Genomic DNA, 27,789 nt, shown 5'->3' on the forward strand with positions numbered 1-27,789 from the left:
TTTGACATAAAGTACATTAAAATGGAATTTGTGTTTATTTGAGTGCAAATTAGACTTGGTCTCTGTTAGTATTGGTCTTAGTTAGACTTAAAGATGGCGTAGCTTATCTTTAGGTCTTTCAGATTCCTAGTGATCCACAATATTCCCCCTCAGAAGGGTTTCTACTTTTTTAGCACAAATTGCTGAAGTAGGGTCTAAGTAGACAAAGAGATGTTTATTTCTGCCTACTAAAATTTTAGGAATAAAATACAGATAAAGTAACATAATGCCTTTAGTTTACTTATTGTTTCCCTTTAAATTCTGGGGAATGACATTCAAATAATAATGTTTTTTAAGTTTTTATTTTAATCATTCAGTGCTCATCACAACAAGTGCACTCCTTAATCGCCATCACCTATTTCACTCCCACCCACCTCCCCTCTGGTAACCATCTGTATAGCTTTCTGTTGCTGAATTTGTCTCTCTCTCTCTCTTTTTTTTTTTCCTTTTGCTCATTTGTTAGTTTTCTTAAATTTCACATATGAGTGATATTATATGGTATTTGCCTTTCTCTCACTGACTTATTTCACTTAGCATTTTTTTTTTTTTATTTCCTTAAGTAATCTGAACCCAACATGGAGCTCCAACTCACAAGCCCAAATCGAGTTGCATACTTTATGGACTGAGCCAGCCAGGTGCCCCCATATCACTTAGCATTATACTCTCTAGCTCTATCCATGTCATTGCAAATGGCAAGATTTAATTCTTTTTATGGCAAAATAATATTTCATTGCATATATACCACATCCTTTTCATCCATTCATCAATGGATGAACACTTGGGCTACTTCCATATCTAGACTATTGTTGAAATGCTGCTATAACATAGCATAGGGGTGCATATATCCCTTTGAATTAATGTTCTCGTATTCTTTGGATAAATGCTCAGTAATGCAATTGCTGGGTCATAAGGTAGTTCTATTTTTAACCTTTTGAGGGACCTCCATACTATTTGCCACAGTGGCTGCACCAGTTTGCATTCCCACCAACAGTGCATGAGTATTCCTTTTCTCTGCATTGTCGCCAATACCTGTTGTGTCTCATGTTGTTGATTTTAGCCAGTCTGACACGTGAGGTGATATTGCAGTTTTGATTTGCATTTTCCTGATGATAAGTGATGATGATCATCTTTTCATGTGTCTATTAACCATTTGGATATCTTCTTTGGAGAAATGCCTGTTCATGTCTTTTGCCTTTTTTTAATTGGATTATTTGTTGTTTGAATGTTGAGTTTGATAACTTCTTTATAGATTTTGTATTATAACCCTTTATCAGATATGTCATCTGAAAATATCTTCTCCCATTCCACAGGTTACTTTTTAGTTTTGCTGACTTTTTTTTTTTTTTTTTTTTTTTGCCTTGCAAAAGCTTTTTATTTTGATGTAGTCTCAGTAGTTCAATTTTGCTTTTGTTTCCCTTGCCTCAGGAGACTTACGTAGAAAAAGTTCCTATGTCCAGTGTCATAGAAATTACTGCCTGTGCTCTTTTCTAGGATGTTTATGGCTTCATGTCTCACATTTAGGTCTTTATCCATTTTTAATTCATTTTTGTATATGGCATAAGAAAATGGTACAGTTTCATTCTTCAGCATGTTGCTGTACAGTTTTCCTAACACCATTTGTTGAAGACACTGTCTTTTTTCCATTGGATATTATTTCCTTCTTTGTCAAAGATTAATTGACCATATAATTGTGGGTTTATCCATTGATCTACGTGTCTGTTTTTGTGCCAGTACCACACTGTTTTGGTTACTACAGCCTTGTAATATAACTTGAAGTCCAGAATTGTGATGCCTCCAGATTTGCTTTTCTTTTTCATGAATGCTTTGACTATTCATAATTCTTTTGTGGTTCCATACAAATGTTAGGATTGTTTGTTCTAGTTCTATGAAAACTGCTGATGATATTTTGATAGGGATTACATTAAATGTGTAGATTGCTTTGAGTAGTATAGACATTTTAACATTTGTTCTTCCAATTCATAAGCATGGAATGTATTTCCATTTATTTGTGTCATCTTTAGTTTTTCTCATCAGTGTTTTATAGTTTTCAGAGTACAGGTCTTTCACCTCTTTGCCTAGGTTTATTCCTAGGTATCATCATTTTTTGGTGCAATTGTAAATGGAATTGTTTTCTTAATTCTCTTTCTGCTGCTTCTTTAGCTGTGTATAGAAAGGCAACAGATTTCTGTACACTGATTTTTTACTTTGTGACTTTACTGAATTTGTTTTTCAGTTCTGGTAGTTTTTTGCTGGAGTTTTTCAAGTGTTCTATATATATTATTATGTCACCTGCAAATACTGGAAGTTTTACTTCTTCCTTATCAAAGGGTGCTTTTTATTTCTTTTTGTTGTCTGATTGTCATGGCTAGGACTTCCACTACGGTGTTAAATAGTAAAGTGTTGACATTGGACATCCTTGTCTTGTTCCTGATCTTAGGGGAAAGGCTCTCACTTGTCCCCACTGAGGATAATGTTAGCTGTATGTGTTTCATATATGGCCTGTATTATATTGAGGTATGTTCCCTCTATACCCACTTTGTTGAGGGTTTTTATCATAAATGGGTATGTTGTATTTGTCAAATGTTTTTCTGTGCCTATTCAAATGATCATATGGTTCTCATCCTTTCACTTATTGATGTGATGTTTCACATTGATTTGTGAATATTGAACCACACTTGCAACCCAGGAATAAACCTCACTTGATTGTGGTGAATGATTTTTTAAATATATTGCAGGATTTGGTTTGCTAGTATTCTGTTGAGGACTTTTGCATCTATATGTTCATCAGAGATATTAGCCTGTAGTTCTCTTTGTGTGTGTGTGTGGTGTCTTTATCTTTTTTGGGTATCAGGAAAATGCTGGCATCGTAGAATGAATTTGGAAGCTTTCCTTCCTTTTCTATTTGTTGGAATAGCTTGCGAAGAACAGGTATAACTCTTCTTTAAATGTTTGGTAGAATTCACCTGTGAAGCCATCTGGTCCTGGACTTTTGTTTGGTGAGAATTTTCTGATTACTCATTCAATTTCTTTGTTGGTAATCAGTCTGTTAAATTCTATTTCTTCCTGTTTCAGTTTTGGTAGAATGTATATATATATGTGTGTGTGTGTGTGTGTGTGTGTATATATATATATATATATATATATATATATATATATGTATGTATATGTATATATGTATATGTATATATGTATAATGAATATACATATTTGTATATGTATACATGTACAATGTATATACATATATATGTGTGTGTGTGTATATATATGTGTGCATATATATATATATATATATATATATATATATCTTGGAATTTATCCATTTCTTCTAGTTTGTCCAATTTGTTGGCATATAGTTTTTCCTAATATTCTCTTATAATTGTTTGTATATTTGTGGTGTTCATTGTTATTTTTACTCTCTCATTTGTGATTTTATTTGGATTCTTTCTCTTTTTTTCTTGATAAGTCTGGCTAGAGGTTCAATTTTATTCATTTTTTTAAATAACTAGCTCCTGATTTCATTGATCTGTTCCATTGTTTTATCAGTTTGTATATCATTTATTTCTGCTCTAATATTTATTATTTCATTCCTTCTGCTGGTCTTAGGTTTTGTTTGTTCCTCTTTTTCTAGCTTCTTTACGTGTTAGGTTAGGTTGTTTACTTGAGATTTTTCTTGCTTCTTGAAATAGGGCTATATTGCTATAAACTTCCCTCTTAGAACCACTTTGCTGTGTTCCAAAGGTTTTGGACCACTGTGTTTTCACTTTATTTTGTTCGCATGTACTTTTTATTTCTTCTTTTATTTCCTGGTTGACCTATTCATTGTTTAGTAGCGTGTTATTTAACTTCCATATATTTGTGGTTCTTTCCAATTTTTTTCTTGTAGTTGACTTCTAGTTTCATAGCGTTGTGGTCAGAAAAGATACATGGTATGACTTCTATCTTCTTGAATTCATTGAGGCTTGTTTTGTGACCTAATATATGATATATTCTGGAAACTGTTCCATGTGCACTCAAAAAAATGTGTGTCCTGCTGTTTTAGGATGAAATATTCTGAATATATCTGTTAAATCCATCTGGTCCAGTGTGTCATTCAAAGCCATTGTTTCCTTGTTGATTTTCTGCTCAGATGATCTGTCCATTGATATAAATGGGGTGTGCAAGTCCCCTACTATTATTTTATTATTATAGATTATTTCCTTTATGTTTTTTAATTGTTTTTTTTGTATTTGGGTATTCCACCTTGGGTGTATAAATATTCACAATTGTGTCTTCATGTTGAATTGTCCACTTTATTATTATATAGTGTCCTCCTTTGTCTCTTGTTACAGTCTTTGTTCTGAAGTCTATATTCTCTGACATAAGTATTGCTACTCTAGCTTTCTTTTGATATCCATTTGCATGATAAATGTTTCTCTGTCCCCTCACTTGTAATCTGCAGGTGTCTTTAGGTCTGAAATGAGACTCTTGTAGGCAGCATATGGATGGGTCTTATTTTTATCTATTCTGTCACCCTATGTATTTTGTTTGGAGCATTTAGTCTATAAACATTCAAAATTATCACTGATAGGTATGTATTTATTGCCATTTTGTTACTTACTTTGTAGTTGTTTCTGAAGATTTTCTCTGATCCTTTGTCTTTCTCCCTTTTATGGTTTGATGATTTTCCTTAGTGATATATTTGGATTTCTTTCTCTTTGTTATTTGAATATTTATTAATGGTTTTTGATTTGTGGTTACCATTATGTTTGTCTATAACATCTTCTGCATATAGCAGTCTATATTAAGTTGTTAGTTGTTTAAGTTTGAACTCTTTCTTTACTCTTCCTACATTTTAGGTATATGGTGTCATATTTTACATCCTTTTATTTTGTGAGTTCCTTGACTGATTTTTTACAGAAATATTCATTCTTACTGCTTTTGTATTTCTATCTTCATACTGACATTTTTGGCCTTTCCTTTCCACTCAGAGTCCCCTTTTATATTTCTTGCAGTGCTAGTTTAGTGTTTATGAACTCTTTTATTTTAGTCTAGGAAATTTTTGGTCTCTTTTCTATTCTTAATGATAGCCTTGATGAATAGAATATTATTGGCTGCAGGATTTTTCACATTTATCACTTTGAATAAACCATGCCACTCTTTTCTGGCTTGGAAAGTTTCTGCTGAAAAATCTGCTGATATCCTTATGTGGTTTCCTTTGTATGTAACTGTCTCCTTTTATCCTGCTGCTCTTAATATTTTATTTTTGTATTGCTATATTTTGCCTTTTTCATTGCAATATGTCTTGGTGTGAATCTGCATTTGTTGTTATTGTTTGGGGCTGTCTGTGCCTCCTGGTCTGGATTCCATTTCTTTCCCCAGATTAAAAACTTTTCAGCTATTTCAAATAATAATCTTAAATGAGTTGGTTTGATGTGTTCAATATTATCATTTTTCTTTTGCATGACTGATTTTAAAAGATTTCTACTATGCAGGAAAAGTTTTATTATGCATAGGTCATAAAAATATTCTCAGAGGAATATATTTACCATTTTAGGCAAAGTCTACTAAAAAATAAAATTCCTTGTAATTTTTGGAACCACTAACATTTCCCAAAAGCAGTGTGAAATCATGGTACAAAAAGCACTGTATTTGCAATAGAAAATTTGAGTTTATTGCAGGTTTTGACACTTGTTGATCTGAGGCATAATGACTTAATAATCACTTAACCTTTTGCATCTATAAAATGGGATGGAGGTGCAGTTTAATACACATAGCAGGGAAATACATTCTACAATTAAAAATACTAATTATTATTATTGTTTTAACTTTAGATAGTATTTTATTAAATCAAAGTTACTAGCTTGAAATACATCATCAGTGTATCATTATCATATAATCAGTGAATTTCTGGCATTTTTTCTCTCCCACACACCCACTTCTATCTTTTGGAAATGTAATTAGCCCTTTCCTGTGAGGAAAACATTTTGTGGCTTAGAGAGGTTCGACCTTTTATTCTCTTGCCAATAGTAAAAGCTTCAATTGGAATGCCTGTCACACTGGCCCTAGTGTTTTCTAAAATAGAGAAACACTTTAAGATTTTAATCTTGAACACTAATCTATCTACAATATTCATTCCATAATTAATATTTCACTATACTTAATTTATCCATCTATCCTCCCCATCCTTGCATCAATGAATCTTATATTTTAATGCATTTAAGTTATAGATTCCATCACAGTTACTCACAATATTTCACCATATATGTTATTTGAATAGATTTCAATATTTGTTTTGCACAATTCTTAAGTGTACCATTGGTGACTGCCAGTATATACATAAAACAATGCAACCCAAACCTCTTCTATATGATATGAAATGTTATTATCTCAGAAAATTGTTCTCTCATGCCCCTTCCCATTCAATATCCACTTACATCTCTCAGCAGTAATTACTGCCCAGGTATTTTTCAGCCACAGGGTAATTTTTGCCTGATAAGCTGAAGTTTTTACTTTTGATGAAGTCTAAACTATTATTTCTCTTCTTTTATGATTAGGGCCTTCTATGACCTATCCTAAAAACCTCTGCTTATTCTAATCTCCAAAGGTATTCTCCTTTGCTTTCTTCTAAAATCTTTATAGTTCTAATCTATAAATCTAGGATTCATCTAAAATTATTTTTTTCAGTATAATGTGAATTTGGGTATATATATTTGTGTATATATATATATATATATACACACACAGACACATACATACATATAAATATATATATGTATATACATACATATATGAATATATATATGTGTGTGTCTGTGTGTGTATATATATATGTATACACACACACACACACACACACACACACATATATATATATATATATATATTGCTGTTTGTTATCTAGTTATTCCAGTACCACATGGCAAAAAAGAGTTTTCCCCATTGGTGTTCTTTGGTGCTTTTATACAAAATGAAATAGATATGGGGTTCCTGGGTGGCTCACTTGGTTAAGCAGCCAACTTCAGCTCAGGTCATGATCTCACAGTTTGTGAGTTCAAGCCCCACATTGGTCTCTGTGCTGGGGACTCAGAGCCTGAAGCCTGCTTCAGATTCTGTCTCCCTCTCTCTCTCTGCGCTTGCCCTGCTCACTCTCTCTTTCTCTCAAAAATAATAAACATCTAAAAATTGAAATAGCTGTGAAAGTGTGGGCCTATTCCTTATCTCTCTATTTTTTATGTTGAACTCTTTGTTCATTCTTATGCCAAAAGCATACTGTGTCTTCATTAACCTAGTTTTAGTCAGCCTTGAAGTCAGGTAGGATAAGTACCCCAAAGTTCTTTTCAAAAATTTTTAAACTATTCCAATTTCTTTATATTTCCTTAGAAATTTTAGAATCATCTTGTCTATTTCTACCAAAAAAAAGTTTGAGGTAACTGATTGTTATTGTGTTTAATTTATATATTAATTTAGGAATAATTTACATCTTAAGTATACTGTATCTTACAATCCATGAACACAGTATCTCACAATTTATTTATTGTTTAATTTCTGTTTGTAGTTTTCAGTATAGAAGTCGAAACTTATTGTTTTAAGTGTATTCTTAAGAATATTATATACTTTCATGCTTTGATAAACAGAATTGTTTTCTTTTTTTTTTAAAGTGTTTATTTATTTTGAGAGAGAGTGGGGTAGGAGCAGAGAGAGAGGGAGAGAGAGAATCCCAAGCAGGCTCCATGCTGTCAGCATAGAGTCTGATGAGGGTCTCGAACTCATGAGCTGTGAGATCATGACCTGAACTGAAAGTAAGAGTCAGATACCCTACATACTGCACCACCCAAGCTCCCCAAACAGAATTGTTTTCTTAATTTCATTTTCCAACCATTTACTGCTACAATAGAAAAATACAATTGGCTTTTGTACATTTAGCTTATATCCTGTGACATTGTTAATTTCACTCATTAGATGTAATCATTATTTTGTAGAGTTCTTAGGATATTTGACATAAACACTCATGGCATCTAGAAATAGAATTTTCTTCTTTCTTTACAATCTTTATTCCTTTTATTTATTTTTCTTGTTTTATTGTACTTAGCAAGACCTCCAGTAAAATGTTGAATAGAAATTATGTGAATAGGAATTATTTGTTCCCAGTATTAGGTTAAAATATTGAATATTTCACCATGAAATATAATGTTAGTTGTAGTTTTTGTATAGATGCTCTAGTTTGCATCATGAATAGATGTTAAATTTTATCAAATTCTTTTCTATATTTACTGAAATGATCATATGATTTTTCTCATTTAGTCCCTTAATACAGTGAATGATAATTGATTTTTAAACGTTAAATCAATCCTGAATTTGTATATAACAAGCAACAAAAATAACATGATTGTGATGCATCATTCTTTTTATATATTGCAGGATAATATTAATAGTATTTTCAAAGGATATGAGACACAGTTATCTGTAATTTTATGCTCTATAAATTTTATTTATTTGTTTGTTTATGTATTTATTTTTGAGAGAGAGAGAGAGAGAGTGCATGAGTGGGGTAGGGGTATGGGGAGAGAGAGAGAGAATCTTAAACAGGCTTCACACAATGTAGAGCCTGATGCAGGGCTCGATCTCACAATCCACAACTGTGACATTATGACCGGAGCCAAATTAAGAGTCAGACACTTAACCAAGTCACCGAGGTGCCTCTGTTTATAATTTTGTATTGTGGTTATACTGTCTTTATGAAACCTGCAGGGGAGTATTTTCTGCTCCTCTATCTGATGAAACAGTTTGTATAGGATTATTTCTTCCTTAAATGTTTAATGAAATTCACCACTGAAACCATATAGTCACATAGCTTTCTTTGTGGGAGTATTTTTTTTATAATAAATGTATGTATATAATAGATGTAGTACTACTCATATATTATACTTAATTTTGTGTCAGTTTTTGTAAATTTTGTCTTTAAAGGCATTTGTCTGCTATATCTATGTTGTAGAATTTGTTGACATATTTTGGATCTTCTAATGTTGTACCACATGGTCCCAAGACACTGCTCATTATTTTTAATGTTTTTAGTTATTTGTTATTCAGATTAGACTATTTATATAATCTATTTTCCATCCACTTCCTTCCTTCAGTCTTTTCTTACTTCAGTCATCTCCATTCTGCTACTAATTCTATCTAGTGAATTTTATGTTTCAGATTGTATTTTTTATTACACAATTTCCATCTGTTTTTTTATATGGTTTCCACTTTTCTAATGAGATTGGACATTTTTATTGTATGTTGGCATATTTTCCTTTATGTCTTTGATCACAATTATTGTAGGTATTTTAGACTCCTTTGCTAGTTCCAACATCTAGGTCATCTTGGGTTTGTAGTCTGTTGACTTTTTTTTCTCTTAAGAATGAGTCACATGTTGTTTTTTTTTTTTTTCTTTGTATGTTGAATTGTTTTGGATTGTATCTTAAGTTTGCTTAATATATGTTGTAGATAGTCTAAATTCTGTTATTTTTTTCTCAACTGTGTTGATTCCTTTTGTATTAGAAGGCATTTTATTTGGATGAATTCAAACTACAAGGTCTATCTCCCCTGAAATTGGCCAGCAATTCAAATGTCACTTCAGTTGTTTTAACTATAGCTGAGCTACTTGGAGTCTGCCTTCTGCATGCTTTATTCAGGGGTCTGCCAGATATTGGTGTGGAACTTTTATATGCATGTGCGAATTCTTCCAAATTCTGACTTTCTTCTCAGTTTGCGCACACACACACCCACACCCACACACACACACACAAACACTTTTTAGTAGATATGATTTTACTTAAATTCCATTATTTATTTTTTATAAGGCTGCATGTTTTAATGTTTTATCCATTCCAATTTTGTAGACTGGGACCCCCCCCCCTTTTGCTAAATTAAGAAAAATACATAACAAATCTTGAGCCACGTCCTTCTTCCCAGTGCTCACTTTTCTTAACTGTTTATCTTCCTGTTGGATTTTTTGTTGTTGTTTCACTTTTCAGTACTTTCAAATGTGTGTGGCGTGTGTGTGTGTGTGTATGTGTTCGTGTGTTTAGTCTAAATTTGGTTGTTTTGATAGGGGAGATCCCAGAATGTATATTTGGATGTATTTTCTAAGAGCACTTCTGGGTTGTCCAGATGATTTATCTACATAGAGAGCCAGAGAGTGTGTCTTAAGCAGTTCTCATTTTGACCAAACCTTTCTATGTCAGGAACAATAAGATGATTTTAAAATCCCTTTGTTGAAGAATTATGCCATTTTACCTAGATTATGTAATTTTTAATGTTTTAACACAAAGAAATAAAGTAAATTTATTTTAGCAGAGGATTAAACTATTCTGTTGTGATTCAGTAACTAAATGAGTAAATACTTATGATAAAGATTTTGTTCTGATTTGGGGCAATGTTATCTTTATACAAGAAGCAGATAAAATCACAGTCCATAACCCCAGGGGTAGAGGAATGTAATTTTGAAAAATTTTCTAAAATCTACTTAGTTTCCATTATAAGCCCCTGCCACCAGGTAGGGAAGTTAATTTTAGTCACTCAGCATCTTCACCATCCTTTTCCCAGGGGTTATTTTCACATTTTAGGGGGCTTATAGGTACCAAAGGAGAGAGAAAATTATTTAGTCCTTGGACTAATGGGAGAATTAAGGTCTATCTTCAGGGGAGTGAGATTGTAAGGTAGATAGGAACTGGAAGTGGAAAGGTAGAGAGTATCAGTTAATAATTTGGAATGCATCTTACCACACACATTTTTGGTACCTAATACTTATCATTTTCGCTATTCAAACAAAAGTAATAATCCAAATATTTCACAGAACTTCTTTTTCATTTATATGTTTATTAAATCACATTTTTCTTTTTTCTAACAATTTGAAGATAAAATCAGAGTATAAATATATTTGTACATGTACACTCCAGAGTTTAGCAGATTATATTCTAGTTACTTCATTTATAAGTCATGCCAAATAACTTGTTTTATGAGAGACCTGTATGCATTTTTGATGTAAAAATCAACAACAACAACAACAAAATGTTAGCAACATAGATGATCTGTCTAATCCAAGACATAAAGCTGAATTATGAGACAAACATCTTTATAAGTAGATTTTTTTTGGTTTTCTTCATGTTATTTTCAGCTATTTTCCTTATTTCCAACAACTTTTTATTTTTAACTGGATTTTATTTATTCCAGTATCCTATGTACTTTATTCAAGAAAGACTTCTCCAAACTATCCTTACCATGAGAGAATATAATGTGCTAAGAATCTAAATGGAAAATTTTAGAAATGAGGATAGGTAAATCAAAACTTTGGGAGAAAATTTTTTGAATGAATTTTTATGTTTAAAATGTGCCATATTTGGAATTTTTTTGAACTACCTAGATTTTATAATATAATTGATTTCACTTTAATGTGTACTTATTTTTTTTAAGTTTCAAGTACTTTGAAAAAGGTAGTCTTTTAGTATTATTTTAATAATATGATATTCTTGTTTCATTGACCAAGAAAAGATAGCTGCTACAGAACAAAATGAATCTCTTATGGTCCCTGTGCTATATATAAACTGGTCATCAAAATTTTTCTTAGGATAATAAAATTTTGGGGTGCCTGGGTGGCTCAGCTGGTTGACTGTCCAACTTCAGCTCAGGTCATGATCTCACTGTCTGTGAGTTCAAGCCCCACGTCGGGTCTTTGCTGACAGCTCAGGGCCTGGAGACTGCTTTGGATTCTGTGTCTCCCTGTCTCTCTGCCCCTCCCCTGTTCATGCTTTGTCTCTCTCTCTCTCTCTCTCTCTCTCTCTCTCTCTGTCAAAAATAAATAAACATTAAAAAAATTTTTTTTAAAAGGATAGTAAAATTTTGAAAGAACCTTGTGAAATTAACCAAATTTTAACATTATATTATGTTGAACTGGCTGTGTTTCTTCTCTTTTCTTTCAGTCTCCTTATTTACTCTTAGCCTCCTCTCTAAAATGGGTGCAAGGTTAATTATGTGATCCTAAGATTTTCTCTGATTCCAAAAGTACTTGTTTATAATAAATAATTAAATAATAACAAACAGTGTTAAGTACAGTTAATAAGTATCAAATAACATAATGTAGTGTTCACTGTGTAAATCTTTCTTTATAGTAATCATTTCTGACCTGCTATTGTGAATCAACAGAGTTTTGATGTTAAATTGTGCTTGTTGATCGAATAGTTCACTGAGGGCACAGGTGCAATGGCCCAACACATGCATAAATTTCACATTTGCATTTAAGCTCCCTGACTCAGCATAATCTCCCTATCTGACCTCTCTAGTGAATTCTTAATTACTTATCATTTGTCATTACCTTCTTTATATTGTTTGCATGGTTTGCAATAAATTCTGCATATCATGATATATGTGTGAATGTGTGACTATGTAGAAATGAAATCATTTATGTTCGAAGCACTTGATAGAAGCATATGTTTTTATATCAGCCTTACAATTTCAGAGTACTTTTGCATACATGGGAGATCCTGCTTTATTTTATTGCATTGCTTTGCAAAACAACCTTGGCTGTTATACTTCAAGGTCTCAGGTGTTGAGTCATTAGCAGCTATGAAATAGATCAGAATTGCATTACAGCTGCACAGCTACAAACTAAGGATAATCCAAGATCTTTCAGGCTTAGCATCAGCATATGGACAACTCCTCAGTACTTGCCTGGAAAGAGAGTTAATTTGGGAATTTTGAACTAAATTCCCTCAGGATGACTTCTCCAAATGATTTTTAACTTCTGTAATGCAAACAAAAAAGCATGTGAAAATAAGCAGTGTTCAGGTAAAACAGAGAACAACAACACAGACATTTGTGCCAACATCTTGCAAAATTGGTCATTTTATAAAGAATTGTATTTTAACATATTTGATTACTACTTGCATTCACTTGGGGAATATTTACTTCACTGACATCCTGGGTACAATGAAGGTAATAATATTCATAGACCTGAACAATTTATCAGCATTTTTAAGTCTTTACTTAAAAATTAAGTGTAAAGTGGCTTTTATCGGAATTAGAAACAAGAAACTGAGTTGCAAAATATTGAAATTACAGAAGTGTACATGACTGAACTTTTGAAATCACCCCCTAACTTTTCTTTTTGCTTAAGTTTTCTCCCTAACTATCCTCCCACTATATCCCTGAAATCCATGCTCTTAGTAACCAAATGTATTTGGGGGGAAATCAGATCAAGTATTCCATATAAAATCCCAGAATAATTACTCTTGTATCTGGAATGTATTAAAAATGTCTCCGTTGCCTCTGAGAACTTTCATGAGAGTTTCTACCTCATGGATGTCATCTCAATCCACTCCTTCCTCTACATTTCAGTCACACTGATTTGCACATATCAAATGGATTTCTGCTGTGGTTGCTAATCACTTTGCCTAGAATTCCCTGTCCCTGCCCGTGGATCTTCCAATGATTTTTTCAGAGCAGTGATAGGTTTACAAAAGAAATGGGAGGAAAGCACAGAGAGTTTGCATATATTCCCTCTTCCTCCACTCTTCCGCCGTACCTCCTTTAGTTTCCTCTATTATTAACATCTTGCTTTAGTATGGTATGTTTGTTATAACTGATAAACGGATATTGGTGCATTATTAACTGAAGTCCATAGTTTGCATTAGAGTCCACTCCTTCTGTTGTATGATTTTATGTGTTTTTTTTTTTTGACTTATACATAATGTCATGTATCTGTCTTAACAGTATACTATAAAATAGATTCATTGCTCTAAAATTCCCCCATGTTTCACCTATTCATCCTTTCCTGCCTCCTCTCAAGCCTTTGGCAACCACTGATCTTTTTACCATCTCCATAGTTGTGGTTTTAGAGCATCATATAGTTGGAATTGTATAGTATGTGGGCTGTGGAGACCAGCTTCTTTCACTTAGTAGTATGCATTTAAGGTTCTTCCATATCTTTTCATGGCCTAACAGCTCATTTCTTTTTATTCCTGAATAACATTTCCTTCTCTGGATGTACCACAGTTTGTTTCTCCATTCACCTATTAAAGGATATCTTAGCTGCCTCTGTGTTTTGGCAATTATAAATAAAGCTGCTATAAACATCCATATGCAAGATACTGTGTAGACATAAGTTTTCAAATCCTTTGGGTACATACCAAGGAACACAATTGCTAGATCATATGGTAAGAGTATGTTTAGTTTTATAAATGTCTTCTAAAGTATCTGTACTGTTTGGCATTCCCATCAGCATAGAATGAGAGTTTCTGGTTCACCCACATCTTTACCAGCATTAGCTGTTGTCAACATTGTGAATTTTAACCAGTCCAATATGTGCATGATAGTATCTCATTGTTTTGTTTGTAACTTCCTGGTGGCATCGATATTGAGCACCTTTTCATATGCTTTTTGTCATCTATATATCTTTCTTGGTGGGTCTCTGCAGATCTTTTGCCCATTTCTTAAATTAGGTTCTTTGTGTTCTTACTGTTGATTTTTCAGTTCTTTGTAATGTTTGGATACAAGTCCTTTCTGTAATAGTTTTCCAAGTATTTTCTCTCAGACTGTGATTTATTTTTTTTATTCCCTTAAAATTCCATTCACAGAGCAGAGGTTTTTGTTTTTTTTTTTTTTTCATTTTAATGAAATTCAACCTATCAATTTTTTTCTTACATGGATAGTCCTTTTGGTGTTGTATCTAAAAGTCATCACCAAACTCAAAGTCACCTAGGTTTGCTCCTGTGTTATATTCTAGAATTTCCATTTTTTAACTTTACATTTAAGTTTATGATCTATTTTGAGTTAATTTTTGTGGATATTCTAATGGATTTTTACAACTCCTTCTCCTCATTTGTATTCTCCTTTTAATGTCACTCCCTCAAAGAGGCCTTTTCTGATCACATTAGTTAAAGCAGTCTTTCATAACCAGTTACTGACTAACCTGCTATTTGCTTTTTACCCTGGCATTATCATTATCTAAAATCATATTGTCCTTTATTAATTTGCATGTTTACTTTCTCTTTGTGTATAATGTAAGTTCCAAGACTCAGTCCATCTTGTTGAGTACTCTATCCTTAGTAACTAACACAATGTTTGGTACATATTAAGGGTTTGCAAATATTTGGTAAATGAACAGGAAATAACTAAACTCACAAGCACATCATAAAAATGTTGAAGACCTTGACTGAGTGCCTTTATAATTACAAGGATAGAAAATTTATGGAAATTAAAAAAGAAAGTCCAGAAAAGGAATCAAGATTAGAATAAAAGTATAGCTATTTTGTTTACTCTGCCTGTAACATATATTAAGCCCAGCTAAATCTAGAATATGGTCCACAAGAAGAATATGACTCTTAGGGAAATTAAATGATTTGCATGCAAGTGTTTAGAGTTCCTGGTCAAGTTGCCAATAGACTATTTTTGGAGAAGATATATTCAGTCATTTTGAACTGTCAATAGAAGACTCAGATAGATTACTTCTCCTTTCTACAAAATGCATATCAGCTCCTACTAATTTTAGTTGAAGTTCTATTAAGCAAATAATGGAAAAAAATGTATTTGTAATATGAGTTCAATTAAATGATAAATTATCTAGTTTTCTCTTATATAGAAAAATAATCATGTGACCCAATCTTTTTATAGCTTCTACTGAATCTTAGAAAAAACCAAAACCAAAGAGACTTCAAATCATATCCTTAGCTGTTGATGGGCCATTGTGTAAGGATTTCTTGAGTTTTGAAAGCATATGTAGTCATATTTACCTGCAATAGACTAGGATGAGTGCTGGTTTAAACTAGAGTCATTATCATAAAAGTACTAATGTATCTGTTGGGATTGTTTAGTCATCTATCATTTGAATCTTTCTCATCATTTTTATAGTGCATGACCCATAAAAAAGAAAAATCCAAATTATTTTGGTCTTTTCTACTGAGTGATTATTAGTCACTCAGCACATGTTTATGAAAGAAGTAAGGGAGAAATATTTATCTTTTTATTGTTTAATCAAGCACATTATATTAAACAATAGTTTTTGGGCAAACTGCTATATAACAAAAATGACTCTAAGCACTGTGGTGGTTACCAAGAAACATATAACAATAGTTCTGCATTCAAGAAGCTTACTGTCTTTTTGGAGAAATAAGATTCAGTTACTTAAATATTAAAAGGAAATACCAAAAGTGATTTAAAAAAATACTTGTCAATTTATTTAGCACTTTAAATGGACTAATAGCCTTCATATTTATTATTTTATTCTCATAGTAATTTTTGAAGATGTCATTACAGTGATTTTTTTTTAACTGGGCAAAATAAGATACAAAGAGAATAAATGACATCTGCCCAAAGTCCTTAAGTTGTAGAGCCAGGACTGAATCAAAGCCAGATTGTAATCTTTATGAAGGCAGAAATTATATCTATCTATCTATCATCTATCTATCTATCTATCTATCTATCTATCTATCTTTCTATCTATCTATGATCTATACTAAGCAGTGTGTAGATCAGAACCTGGTACAGTGTGGTTGCTAAATAAATATTTGCTGACTAAATATAGAACTTAAGTTTTATACACTAACATTCTGTCCAAATAATTCTGCAACTCCTGGATGTATTATGGACTCTATTGTATTTTAGTTTTATCTATTTTAGTATTAGTGGTTTGCCTGTAATGAGTGTTCAGTAATGTTAAATAATGGGCAAAATATTCTACATTCAAGCCATGCATCAGAATAAAAGAGAGAAAAGAGTTTACTAACTGTTTTCAAGGACACTTAATGAACGAAAATATATATACTTGAGTAGAATATTACAGTGTGGATAGGAGATGGAAAGAAGGGGAAGGGCAATTCTAGTGGAAAATGATATAGGAACAATCATATAATTCCAAGGCTTAATGTCTTATCTTCCTGAGCCTGGAAAGAAGGAAGTCTCATTGGTACTGAAAATAGATAAGTGGCATTTGTATTTATTCTAAAAGTAAACAATGGAGAAATTATGGCTTAATATGAGGAAAGGCAGCAAGAGTTTGAAGAATGTATGTTTGTGTATATTCTTCGTTATGTATTATGTGCCATTAGATACACCATTAGCTTCTAGGTTTCTGCACTGATACATGCCATGAGTGCAAGAACAGTATAGAATTTCTTTTCCTATTCTATTCAGCAGTAATTTTATTTTTAAGGCAAGTGAGTGCTACATGTAAATGTTACTAATTTCTTTGAAATTTGTGATCCAACACATTAACTCTACTTATTACTTTCATGCCTACAATTTGGTAACTTGTCATTAAAATGATAGAACCAATCCTAAATGTTGCATTTAATAATTATTTGCCAGATTTTTAATTTATAGAAAGAAATATGGTGCTGTTACAAATACAACCACTGGGAATTGCCTTTTTAATAAGATATCTTTTGGGAACAATTTGGAAATTTTAAAAATCCACTTTATATTTTGAATTGTAATGATGGACATTTATGTTCCTAGGGTATCCATGCAATACATACAGTAAAATAAACTTGTTTCAGTTTAAACAAATATGGATATCCTAACTAGTTAGCATATCATAATAAAAAGAACTGGATAATATGGTCTTCCTGAAGAGAAATGACATTTAAAAATTTTTTAACTTGTTTTATTTTTTATTTTTTTTAATTTACATCCAAATTAGTTAGCATATAGTGCAACGATGATTTCGGGAGATTCCTTAGTGCCCCTTACATTTAGCCCATCCCCCCTCCCACAACCCCTCCAGCAACCCTCAGTTTGTTCTCCATATTTATGAGTCTCTTCTGTTTTGTCCCCCTCCCTGTTTTTATATTATTTTTGCTTCCCTTCCCTATGTTCATCTGTTTTGTCTCTTAAAGTCCTCATAGGAGTGAAGTCATATGATTTTTTTATAAAGCATTATTACATTAATAATATTTTTAGAGAAAAAAATAAATTACGCAGTTTGATCCCACCCTCCAAACACACTAATTATTTTTTTTGTTTTAGACTATTTCTTTTACTCTTTAGACACGTGCCTGTTCCTTGTATGATTATACTGGCTGGAATTAATGATAATCACCTGTGTGTACACTAATGTGTGTGTTTTGCTTAAATAAATCTACTATTTAGTTAAATGTCTATATTTTCTGTAGAATGCATTTGTATTTAATGCAGGAAATTTAGTACACATTTGACTTTAAAAACTATTTCAATCCACTCTACACCAAACTACAAATTGTAATGGCATAAGAATTATCACATGCATTTTATTACCCTAATCTATTTTTTGGAGGGGGTAGGGTGGTAAAATACATGTCATGTAGCTGTTAGAGGACTTTTTTTTAGGTACCTAAAAAGAAACTTTTCATTCAAGAGAAAATAATTGCAACAAAGGGAAAGTCTGTTAGAAAAGTCTACCTCAAGCACTTAAGCTGAAACCAAAAGTCCAAATATTGACCTCTGAATGATGAGAGGATCTCTTATCCTCTATTTGCTTTAAAATTAACACTTGGTAAAGAAGTTTATCCTGAAGTGTTTGTTTAAGGGTCGATGTCACTCCTGATCAAGATCCTGTAATGAATTAGTATAAGAGATAGAATTTGGAAAAGAGAAAATAAAATGTCTTTTGATTTTCAGGTCCACTATTATCGAATATTTAGTTTCTTTTTTACCCCGTATTAGTCTCTAAATCCCTATGAGAACCGTCATATTCATTTCAGTATCCCTCAGAGCACCAGGTACAATATCTTGCATGCAAAAATGTACTGAATTGAATAACCTTCCAATGGAGTCTACTGATCTATATAAATATTCAATTGGCAGATTAGACTTGAAATGATAGTGTTATTGAACGTTGGCTGCCTCTTACAACTGCTCAGTTAATCCATTTGCATAGCCTTTGTTCAGGTGTTTTACAGTTTAGAACTTCATATTGGACCGTAATCCTAACATATTTTAAAAGTAAAAATGAAGCCTTTTTGGGGTATTTTTGATTTTCATAACAAGTGTGATATTAAACCTATTTGTTGATAAAATGGAAGAAGTATCTTGGGATATGAATTTTTTCCTGGATGCCAGTTTGAGCATTCTGTCATTCTCTGCTTACAACATATTATATTTTTTTATAAAACCATATGTCTCAAAATGGTACACATGAGCTTCTGTGTTATAGCTCCTGACTACATGTTTATCTTTACCTCCAAGCAACCAACCTCTTTCAGCTTATTGTGCTTCAATAATACTAGTTGTCTTTCTGTTCCTAGAAGATCTCAATTCTATGACATCTTAGGACTTTTCATTTGCCTTCAGCAATGAAAGCCTGGAATGCTTATCCTTTGATTAGTCCCATTATCAACTCCATAGTCCTACAGGTCTTAGATCAAATATCCTACTATCCAAGAGATGTTTTCTGACCACTTTATCTAAAGTAGCTCCCCACCAAAATTTTTACTGTTATAGTGCCTTTTTATTTCTGTCATAAGACTTATCACAATGATGATCATAGTCATTGGCTATCTTCTCTAACAAGTGTAAATTCCATGAGTACAGGAACCTTTTTCAAACTTTTTATCCTGATATAACTTTTTATCTGCTATATCAATGGTACAGAACACAGTACCTTATAGACAGTAAGAATGTAAATAAATAAGCAAATATTTGCTGTAGAAGTATAGCATTTTAATATAAGAAAAAACTTTATTTGAAAAGTGAAGCATAATTCTGCATTTTTGTTTGTTTAAAACCAAGTACTAGTTAGTATTTCACATTGTGAGCCAGCCAAACTATTATTGTTTGAACAATTGATACTCTGAGATACATGAAGCTAGGAAATTTTCCAAAGCTAATGATAGGGATGAAAAAGAGATCTGTGTATTTTGTCTTTATTTATGGAAAAAATAACTAAATTTGTTTTTATAATTTTTAATTGTAGATAGGTACCTTGTGATATGAAGTATTTCAAGTTATATATCTATATTGATTTTAATAATTAGTTTGAGCAAAAGTTCATAAATTTGGAAGTTTGTTGGAAAGTTGTTACTTTATAGAGTTGAAAGAAAATGATTACTTCAAACAATATATTGAAACCTTATTAAAATAAGTCCTAGGAGACTGAAAAAAATGAGAAATTACAGCAGGATTTTGTTTTATATGAATTTCATTGAGCTTAATAAGCCTAAAGGTTGAACTTTGAAGAGTTTTCACCATGTATGTGATTCTCAGAGTATCTATCCCACTTCAAAGAAACTCAGTGAGAATAATTTCATAGAAAATAAGGAAATTTGTGATCTTAATACACAATGCTATAATACTGACAGTATTTCATAGACATGCTGATTATTTCTTGCTTTTCTTTGAAAATTTTATATCATACTGTATCATTTCTGTCTGTATATATTTTTAAATTATAACCCATGCTTGACAATTTGCCTTTCTTAATGTGAACAGGGCATGTAACTGTCGGTCTTCTTTTGCTTAAGATAGAGAGATTGTGGGGAACCTGGATGGCTCAGTTCGTTAAGCATCTGCCTGGATTTCAGCTCAGATCATAAATTCACAGTTTTCTATTGGTGCAGAACCTGCTTGGGACTTTCTCTCCCTTCTCCCCCTCACCGCCAGCCACACACATGCTCCCTTTTTTTCTCTTTCTCTCAAAATAAATTTTAGAGAAAAGATAGATTGTATCAGTAAAATCAGCTAAGGTGATACTGATAGTTTTTCTAGATGTAATGAAAATATAAAATTATCTAAATAACTTACAGAACTTGGTATTTTCCTAAGAAGCACCATCTTTGGGTGAAGCTTATTCTTTGATAAATAAATTGAGGAACCAAAAAGAGGCAAAGATGAAAATTTTCAACTTTCAATTATTTTCTACTAAGTTCATACTTTATTTGAGGTTTTGCTAAAATTCATACATACAAATCCCATTTTTCAAATAAAATAATTTATTTTAATTTCTTTGAATGTTTCCGTTTTAACCTAGAATTTAAGTTTGAAACAGTGTCATTTCAAACTTCAGGAAACAAAATTTATCAACTAGTGAGAAAATGCTACATTTTGACCCAAATGTGGAACCGTGATTATGAGAATTATTGTGAGCAATTCATTTAAACACTACTTTTTTCGGTATCATATTTTATGCACTTTTGCATAGTTCTTGTTTTGAGAGTTGTATTTGACTTACCTTTCCAACTAAGATAGAGAAACAGTGATTGAATTTATGCTCCTGCCTGAAATAATAACTATAACAACACCAACAACATACAGACAAAATGTACGGCACAAACATTTTCAAGACACTGGACATTGAGCAATGAAGTACAGTGATCCCAGAGAAATAATAAACAAAGTGATCCCTACATTTGCATTAACTTATTACCCTGTGCAAGTTTTTAGTTCACAACTCAAAGAAGAAGAGCCTAGATGGAACTTGGTGAATTCTGTAAGGTCAGGATATGGAAGTGAATTTAGGAATATCAAGGCTTTCAGAATTCACAGAATACAGTTCTGAAGAGGAGATAGATAGATATACAGAGAACCCCAGAAATTTGCACAGGGTAAGCATTCATCAAAGAATTGAGAAAGCAGTTCATGTGAGGAAACAATATGAGGCAAAGGAGTCGTCTGAGAAAATTTAAGTGTTGCCAATATGCACACAGAGTTAATAACACCTGTTTCTACCAGTCACACTGGAAAATCTCAAAATCCATGGAGCATTAAGTAGGGCATTTAGGAGGATTTGCTTCAGTGGTAAGGAATAATTAGAACTAGACTAAATGCTGCTCTGATTCAGATTAATAAATATTAAAATCAGGAACCAAAAAGATTAAATTATTTCCAAGTGACTTAATTACATCCCAGAACAAAGCTTAAGAATATTTACAAGAATATTTTAATGTCTAACACTTAAGAAGGTAATATTCACAATGTCTAGCTTTCTTATCAAAGATAACCAGACATAAAAAGAAGCACAAAAGCACACCTACTATTAGGAGGAAAAAAAATCAACTGAAACCAACATAGAACTGACACAGATGTTAGAAGTAGCAGAGATTTAAAAACCTATTGTGAGGGGTGCCTGGGTGGCTCAGCTGGTTGAGCATATGACTTTGGCTCAAGTCATGATCTTATGGCTCATGAGTTCGAGCCCTGGATTGGGCTCTGTGCTGAGAGCTCAGAGCCTGGAGCCTTCTTCAGATTCTGTGTCTTCGTCTCTCTCTGCCCCTCCTGAAGCCCCTCCCCCTTTTTCAAAAGTATATAAACATTAATAAAATTAAAAACTTATTGTGCAACCATATGTTCAAAATGTTAGGCAGATACACAGAAGCTTTACGAGAGACCCAAATCAAAATGCTAGATATAAAAACTACAATTTCTAAGGTGAAAAATCAACTGGATGGGATTAATGAAAATTTATATATGGCAAAAGAAAAGTATATTGAAACCAAAGACATAGCAATAGAATTGTCCCAAATGACACACAAACAGAAAAGAGAATTTGTTGACCAAGGCATCATTGAGATCTGAGACAACTTTCAAGTAGTATAATGTACATGTATTTGGAGTCCCTAAAAGAAATGTAGGGAAAGCAAAACATATTTGAAGAAATAATGTCCAAAAATTTTCAAAATATGATGACCAACAAATCAGTGTACTCCAAACACAAAACTACACCAGTGCATATCATATCAAAGTGTTCCTGATAAAGAGAACATTTTAAAGCAGAAAAAAAAAACCATATTATGTAAAGGGAAACACAATTAAGGATTATAGAAAACTTATTGTCAGAAATAGTGTGAGGAGACACTGGAGAAACATCTTTAGAGTGTTAGAAAATATCCTCAAAATTGAAAGCAAAGTAATGACTTTTTCCATTATACATAATGGAAATGATAGAAGATAGGATATATATACATAAAGAAGAAAGAAATAGCACCAGTAATGGCAACTATAAAGTAAATACGTAAGATTTTTTTCTTGGTATTCCATTTTAGGACCTAAGGACAAAGTAAAACAGTGTATTGTGGGATACAGAACATGCATATGAAGAAAATGTGTGACAATAATAATGTAAAGGCCAAGAGAATTGTAAGGTTTTTATACTATATGTGTAAGTGTTAAATCCTAAAGCATCCCCAAAACAACAAACAGTTTTAGAATAAGCCAGCAAAGGAAATAAAATATAAACATAACAGATATTTAATTAATTTAAAAGAAGGAAGAAAAAAATGACAAGGGGAATGAAAAGCAGATAGTAAGATAGAAAGCAAATAAGTTTATAGACTTAAGCCTGACATATCAATAATCACATTAAACACAAATGGTCTCAATACAATTAAAAATCAGTGATTATAGATCCTTTTGTAGTTCATAAGCGTGATGATTGGGTGTTCATGATGTTGTGTGATATGTGGCACCCTTATATCTTGTTACGATGTCAGCACATTACCCATCTGACGTGAAAAAAAAAATCAGTGATTATAAGGTTGAATTTAAAAAAGGCCGAAACTAGGGGTGCCTGGGTGGCCCAGTCAGTTGAGGTCATGATCTCATGGTCTGTGAGTTCGAGCCCCACGTCAGGCTCTGTGCTGACAGCTCAGAGCCTGGAGCCTGCTTCGGATTCTGTGTGTGTGTGTGTGTGTGTGTGTGTGTGTGTGTGTGTGTGTCTCAGCCCCTCCCCCACTCATGCTCTTGCTCTCTCTTTCTCTGTCAAAAATAAATAAACATTAAAAAAATAAATAAAAGAAAAAAATAAAAAATAAAAAAGGACGAAACTATATTCTATATATAAGAAAACTTAGAGATGCAAATCATTAAAAGTAAATAGTTGGAAAAGGATAAACCATGCTAACACTAATCAAAAGAATGCTGGTAACATTAATGTCAGACAAAGTAGCTTTCAAAATATAGCATCATGTCACTTTATAATAATGTTAACAAATAAAATCTGTTAATAAGTAATTTTTAAAAAACATTATAATCCTAAATGTTTTTAAACTGAATCATATAGCTTCAAAATACATGGCGCAAAAGCTGATAAATATAAATCCACAATTATATTTGGAAAGATAAATATGCTTTTCTGAATAACAGAACCAGAATTGCCAGATAGAAACACAATAAAGACATAGGAGACCTGAACGGTACCAACCAACTTGACCCAATTGATCTTTACAGAATACTCAAACTCTAAACAGCATAATCCATATTCATTTCAAGTGTAGATGAAGCATGTAAGATAGATCACATCTTGGGCAACAAAAATAAGTTTCAATGATTTTATTTATTCTATTTTAATTTACCTTATTTTATTTGAAAGAGAGAGTGTGTGTGTGTGTGCATGAGCATAGGAGGGGCAGAGAGAAAGGGAGAGAGAATCCCAAGAAGGCCCCACACCCAGCACGGAGCCTAAAGTAGGACTCCATCTCATCACCACGAGTTCATGACCTGAGATGAAATCTATAGTCAGATGCTCAACCAGCGGAGCCACCCTGGCTCTCCAAATCTCAATGATTTTTAAATGATTCAAGTCATACAAAGTATTTCACTGACTGAAATGGAATTAAATTATAACTCATTCAGTCCCCAAATATTTGGAAGGCAAATAATCCATGGTTCAAGGAATCCAAAAGGGAAATAATAAAGTACTTTGAAATGAATGACAGTGAAAAACAAACATATCAAAAGCTATTGGATGCCACTAAAGCAGAACTTTGAGAGGAATTTATAGCACAAAATGATATTACAAAAGACAAAAATCGCTCAAATGAACAACCCCAGCTTTCACTTTAAGAATCCAGAAGACATGAGAATTAAACTTAAAATGAATAGAAGAAAGGATATAAGGCTAGGTGGAGTTAAGGTGATGGAATAGTAGGACTTTATGTTTGCCTCGTCACTTGAATACAGCTAGATAATTATCAAATCATTGTGAACAAGCAGGAAATCTGAGGACTGAGAGGACAAATTGCACAACTAGAGGGAGAAAAGGGGCCACATCATGGAATGTAGGACGTACAGAGACATGATTTGGGGGAGGAAATAATCACAGGTGCTGTGGAGAGGAGGGAGCCCTGATCACAGAAAGGAGAGAGAGGGGAGAGAGGGAAAGCAGCATGCAGGAGATTGCACAAGAAAAACACTTTGCCAAAACCATTGACTGGGAAAACAAGATGGGATGATTATTGCATTTTTACAAGCTGCAGAGCTGGAAGTTTGAAGTTTTTGAAGTCAGCACCATTGCCAGGGTCAAGCCTGGCAGGCTCATTGATGCTCCCATGGAGGAGGCCAGAGGCCCGGGAGAGGACAGCATACTCTGAGGATTCCCTGAGTCGCACTAGGAGAGAAGTTCCCCTTCTTGGAGTGCATTTGGGAGAGGTGACATTGCCTCTTGGGGACAAAAGAGTCAGCAGGCCCCAGTGAGCTCCCACATTCATAAACATAGAAGTAGAGACACCTGCTGAGGACAGATAACCTGGACACCAGCTTTTTGCTATGCTTTACCATAAAATCCAAGCCCCTGTGCAGTTGTGTAACTGCTTTTCTTGGACAAACTGGCACCAGACAGAGTGTGGCAAGACCCTCCATAGAGGATAAGTGTGGGTCCCCATCATGCCAGGTCCCTGAAATTTTGTTTTGAAACCCAGCCATGCACCTGAGATAAAACACAGGATTACTGAACTGCCAGGAGGAGAGACAGCTTGGACACTGATAGGGTGAGAACAGAGATCTGATGTACGCCTGGGACACAAGAAGAGAGGTTATTCACTCTTCTATGAGTACTTCCTGAATAATGGCAGGCATGAACTCCTATCTCTGGGGACTAGAGCAGGCCATCGCAATATTTCACCCCTCCCATCAGCAAGGACACACTTTAGTGATCCACATAGCACACACAGTGTAGGTTTGAGCCTCTTACACCAAGCCCCACCCCCATGCACTCTGCAGGTGCCTTTTTTATTAGGGATGTGGAATTAGAATCAGACAAGAGCAGGCACCTCCCCCAAAGACCAGTACAAACCCTTGCATACACCAGGTCTGCTGCTCATAGAATGCTCTAGTGGAAATAGGACCAGACACAGGCTTTCCTAACACACAAAGACAGAGACCTGGATAAAATGCCAAGACAGAGGAATTAAAGAACAAGAAGAGGTTACAGCCAGGGAGCAAATCAAAACAGATATAAGTAATATGTCTGAACCAGAATTTAAAACAATAATTATAAGGATACTAGCTGGGCTTGTGAAAGGCATAGAAGATGCCAGGAAGTCCCTCACCACAGAGACAAAGGACCTAAAAACTAGTCAGCTCAAAAAAAAAAAAAAAAAAAAAAAAAAAACTTTAACCAAGATGCAAAAACAACTGAATGTAATGACTACATGGATGGGAGAAGCAGAATGAATAAGTGGTATAGAAGATAAAATTATGGAAAATAATGAAGTTAAAAAGAAGAGGGAAAGAAAAATATTGGATGACTAATGTAGACTTAGAGAACTCAGCAACTCCATAAAGCATAATAACATTTGTATCATAGGAATCCCAGAGGAAAAAGAGAGGGAAAAGGGGGCAGAAGGTTTGTTTGAATAAATTAAAGCTGAAAATTTTCCTAATCTGGGAAGGAAACAGATATCCAAATCCAGGAGGCACAAAGAACTCCCCTCAAAATTGATCAACAAAAGTCGGCCTATATCAAAACATATCATTGCAAAATACAGAGATAAGGAAAAAATCCTGAAAGAAGCAAAGGAAAGGATCTCTAAACTGCAAGGGAAGACAAATCACATTACAGAACATCTTTCCACAGAAACCTGGCAGGCCAGAAGGGAGTGGCATGATTATTCAATGTGCTAAGTGGGAAAAATATACAGCCAAAAATACTTTATCCAACAAGGTTGTCATTCAGAATAGAAGGAGAGATAAAGAGTTTCCTAGACAAACAAAAAGTAGAGTTTGTGACACCTAAACCAGCCCTGTATGAATATTAAAGGAGATTATTTGAGTGGGAAAGAAAAATCAAAAGCAACAAAGACAAGTAAAGAACAGAGAAAATCTCCAGAAGCACTGACTTTTTATAGGTAATACAATGGGACTAAATTCATAACTGTCAATAATAACTCTGAATGTGAATGGACTAAATTCTCCAATTAGAAGACATAGGACATCAGAATGGATAAAAAAAAAGTACCCATCTATATGCTGCCTAGAAGAGACTCATTTTATTTTATTTATTTTATTTTATTTTATTTTATTTTATTTTATTTTTATTTTATTTTATTTTATATTTTTCAATATATGAAATTTATTGTCAAATTGGTTTCCATACAACACCCAGTGCTCATCCCAAAAGGTGCCCTCCTCAATACCCATCACCCACCCTCCCCTCCCTCCCACCCCCCATCAACCCTCAGTTTGTTCTCAGTTTTTAACAGTCTCTTATGCTTTGGCTCTCTCCCACTCTAACCTCTTTTTTTTTTCCTTCCCCTCCCCCATGGGTTTCTGTTAAGTTTCTCAGGATCCACATAAGAGTGAAAACATATGGTATCTGTCTTTCTCTGTATGGCTTATTTCACTTAGCATCACACTCTCCAGTTCCATCCACGTTGAAGAGATTCATTTTAGACCTAGAGACACCTGAAGATTGAAAGTGAGGTGATGGAGAACCATCTATCATGCTATAGACATCAAAAGAAAGCTGGAGTAGCCATACTTATATCAGACAAACTAGATTTTAAACCAAAGACTTTAACAAGAGATAAAAAAGGGTACTATATCATA

General features: G+C 33.2%; 1 protein-coding gene and 1 non-coding gene across 3 annotated transcripts in view; both read left to right on the forward strand.

Annotated features, from left to right (window-relative positions):
* Positions 1-27,789, forward strand: part of SPAG16 (sperm associated antigen 16) — a 1,018,955-nt gene that overhangs the window by 866,248 nt on the left and 124,918 nt on the right. The gene's annotated exons all lie outside the window — the stretch shown is intronic.
* Positions 23,371-23,474, forward strand: LOC122241776. The gene has a single exon (XR_006221999.1). It is a non-coding gene; the product is annotated as a small nucleolar RNA U13 (small nucleolar RNA).

Source organism: Panthera tigris, chromosome C1 (assembly GCF_018350195.1).
Source record: "Panthera tigris isolate Pti1 chromosome C1, P.tigris_Pti1_mat1.1, whole genome shotgun sequence".
Taxonomy (NCBI): Eukaryota; Metazoa; Chordata; class Mammalia; order Carnivora; family Felidae; genus Panthera; species Panthera tigris.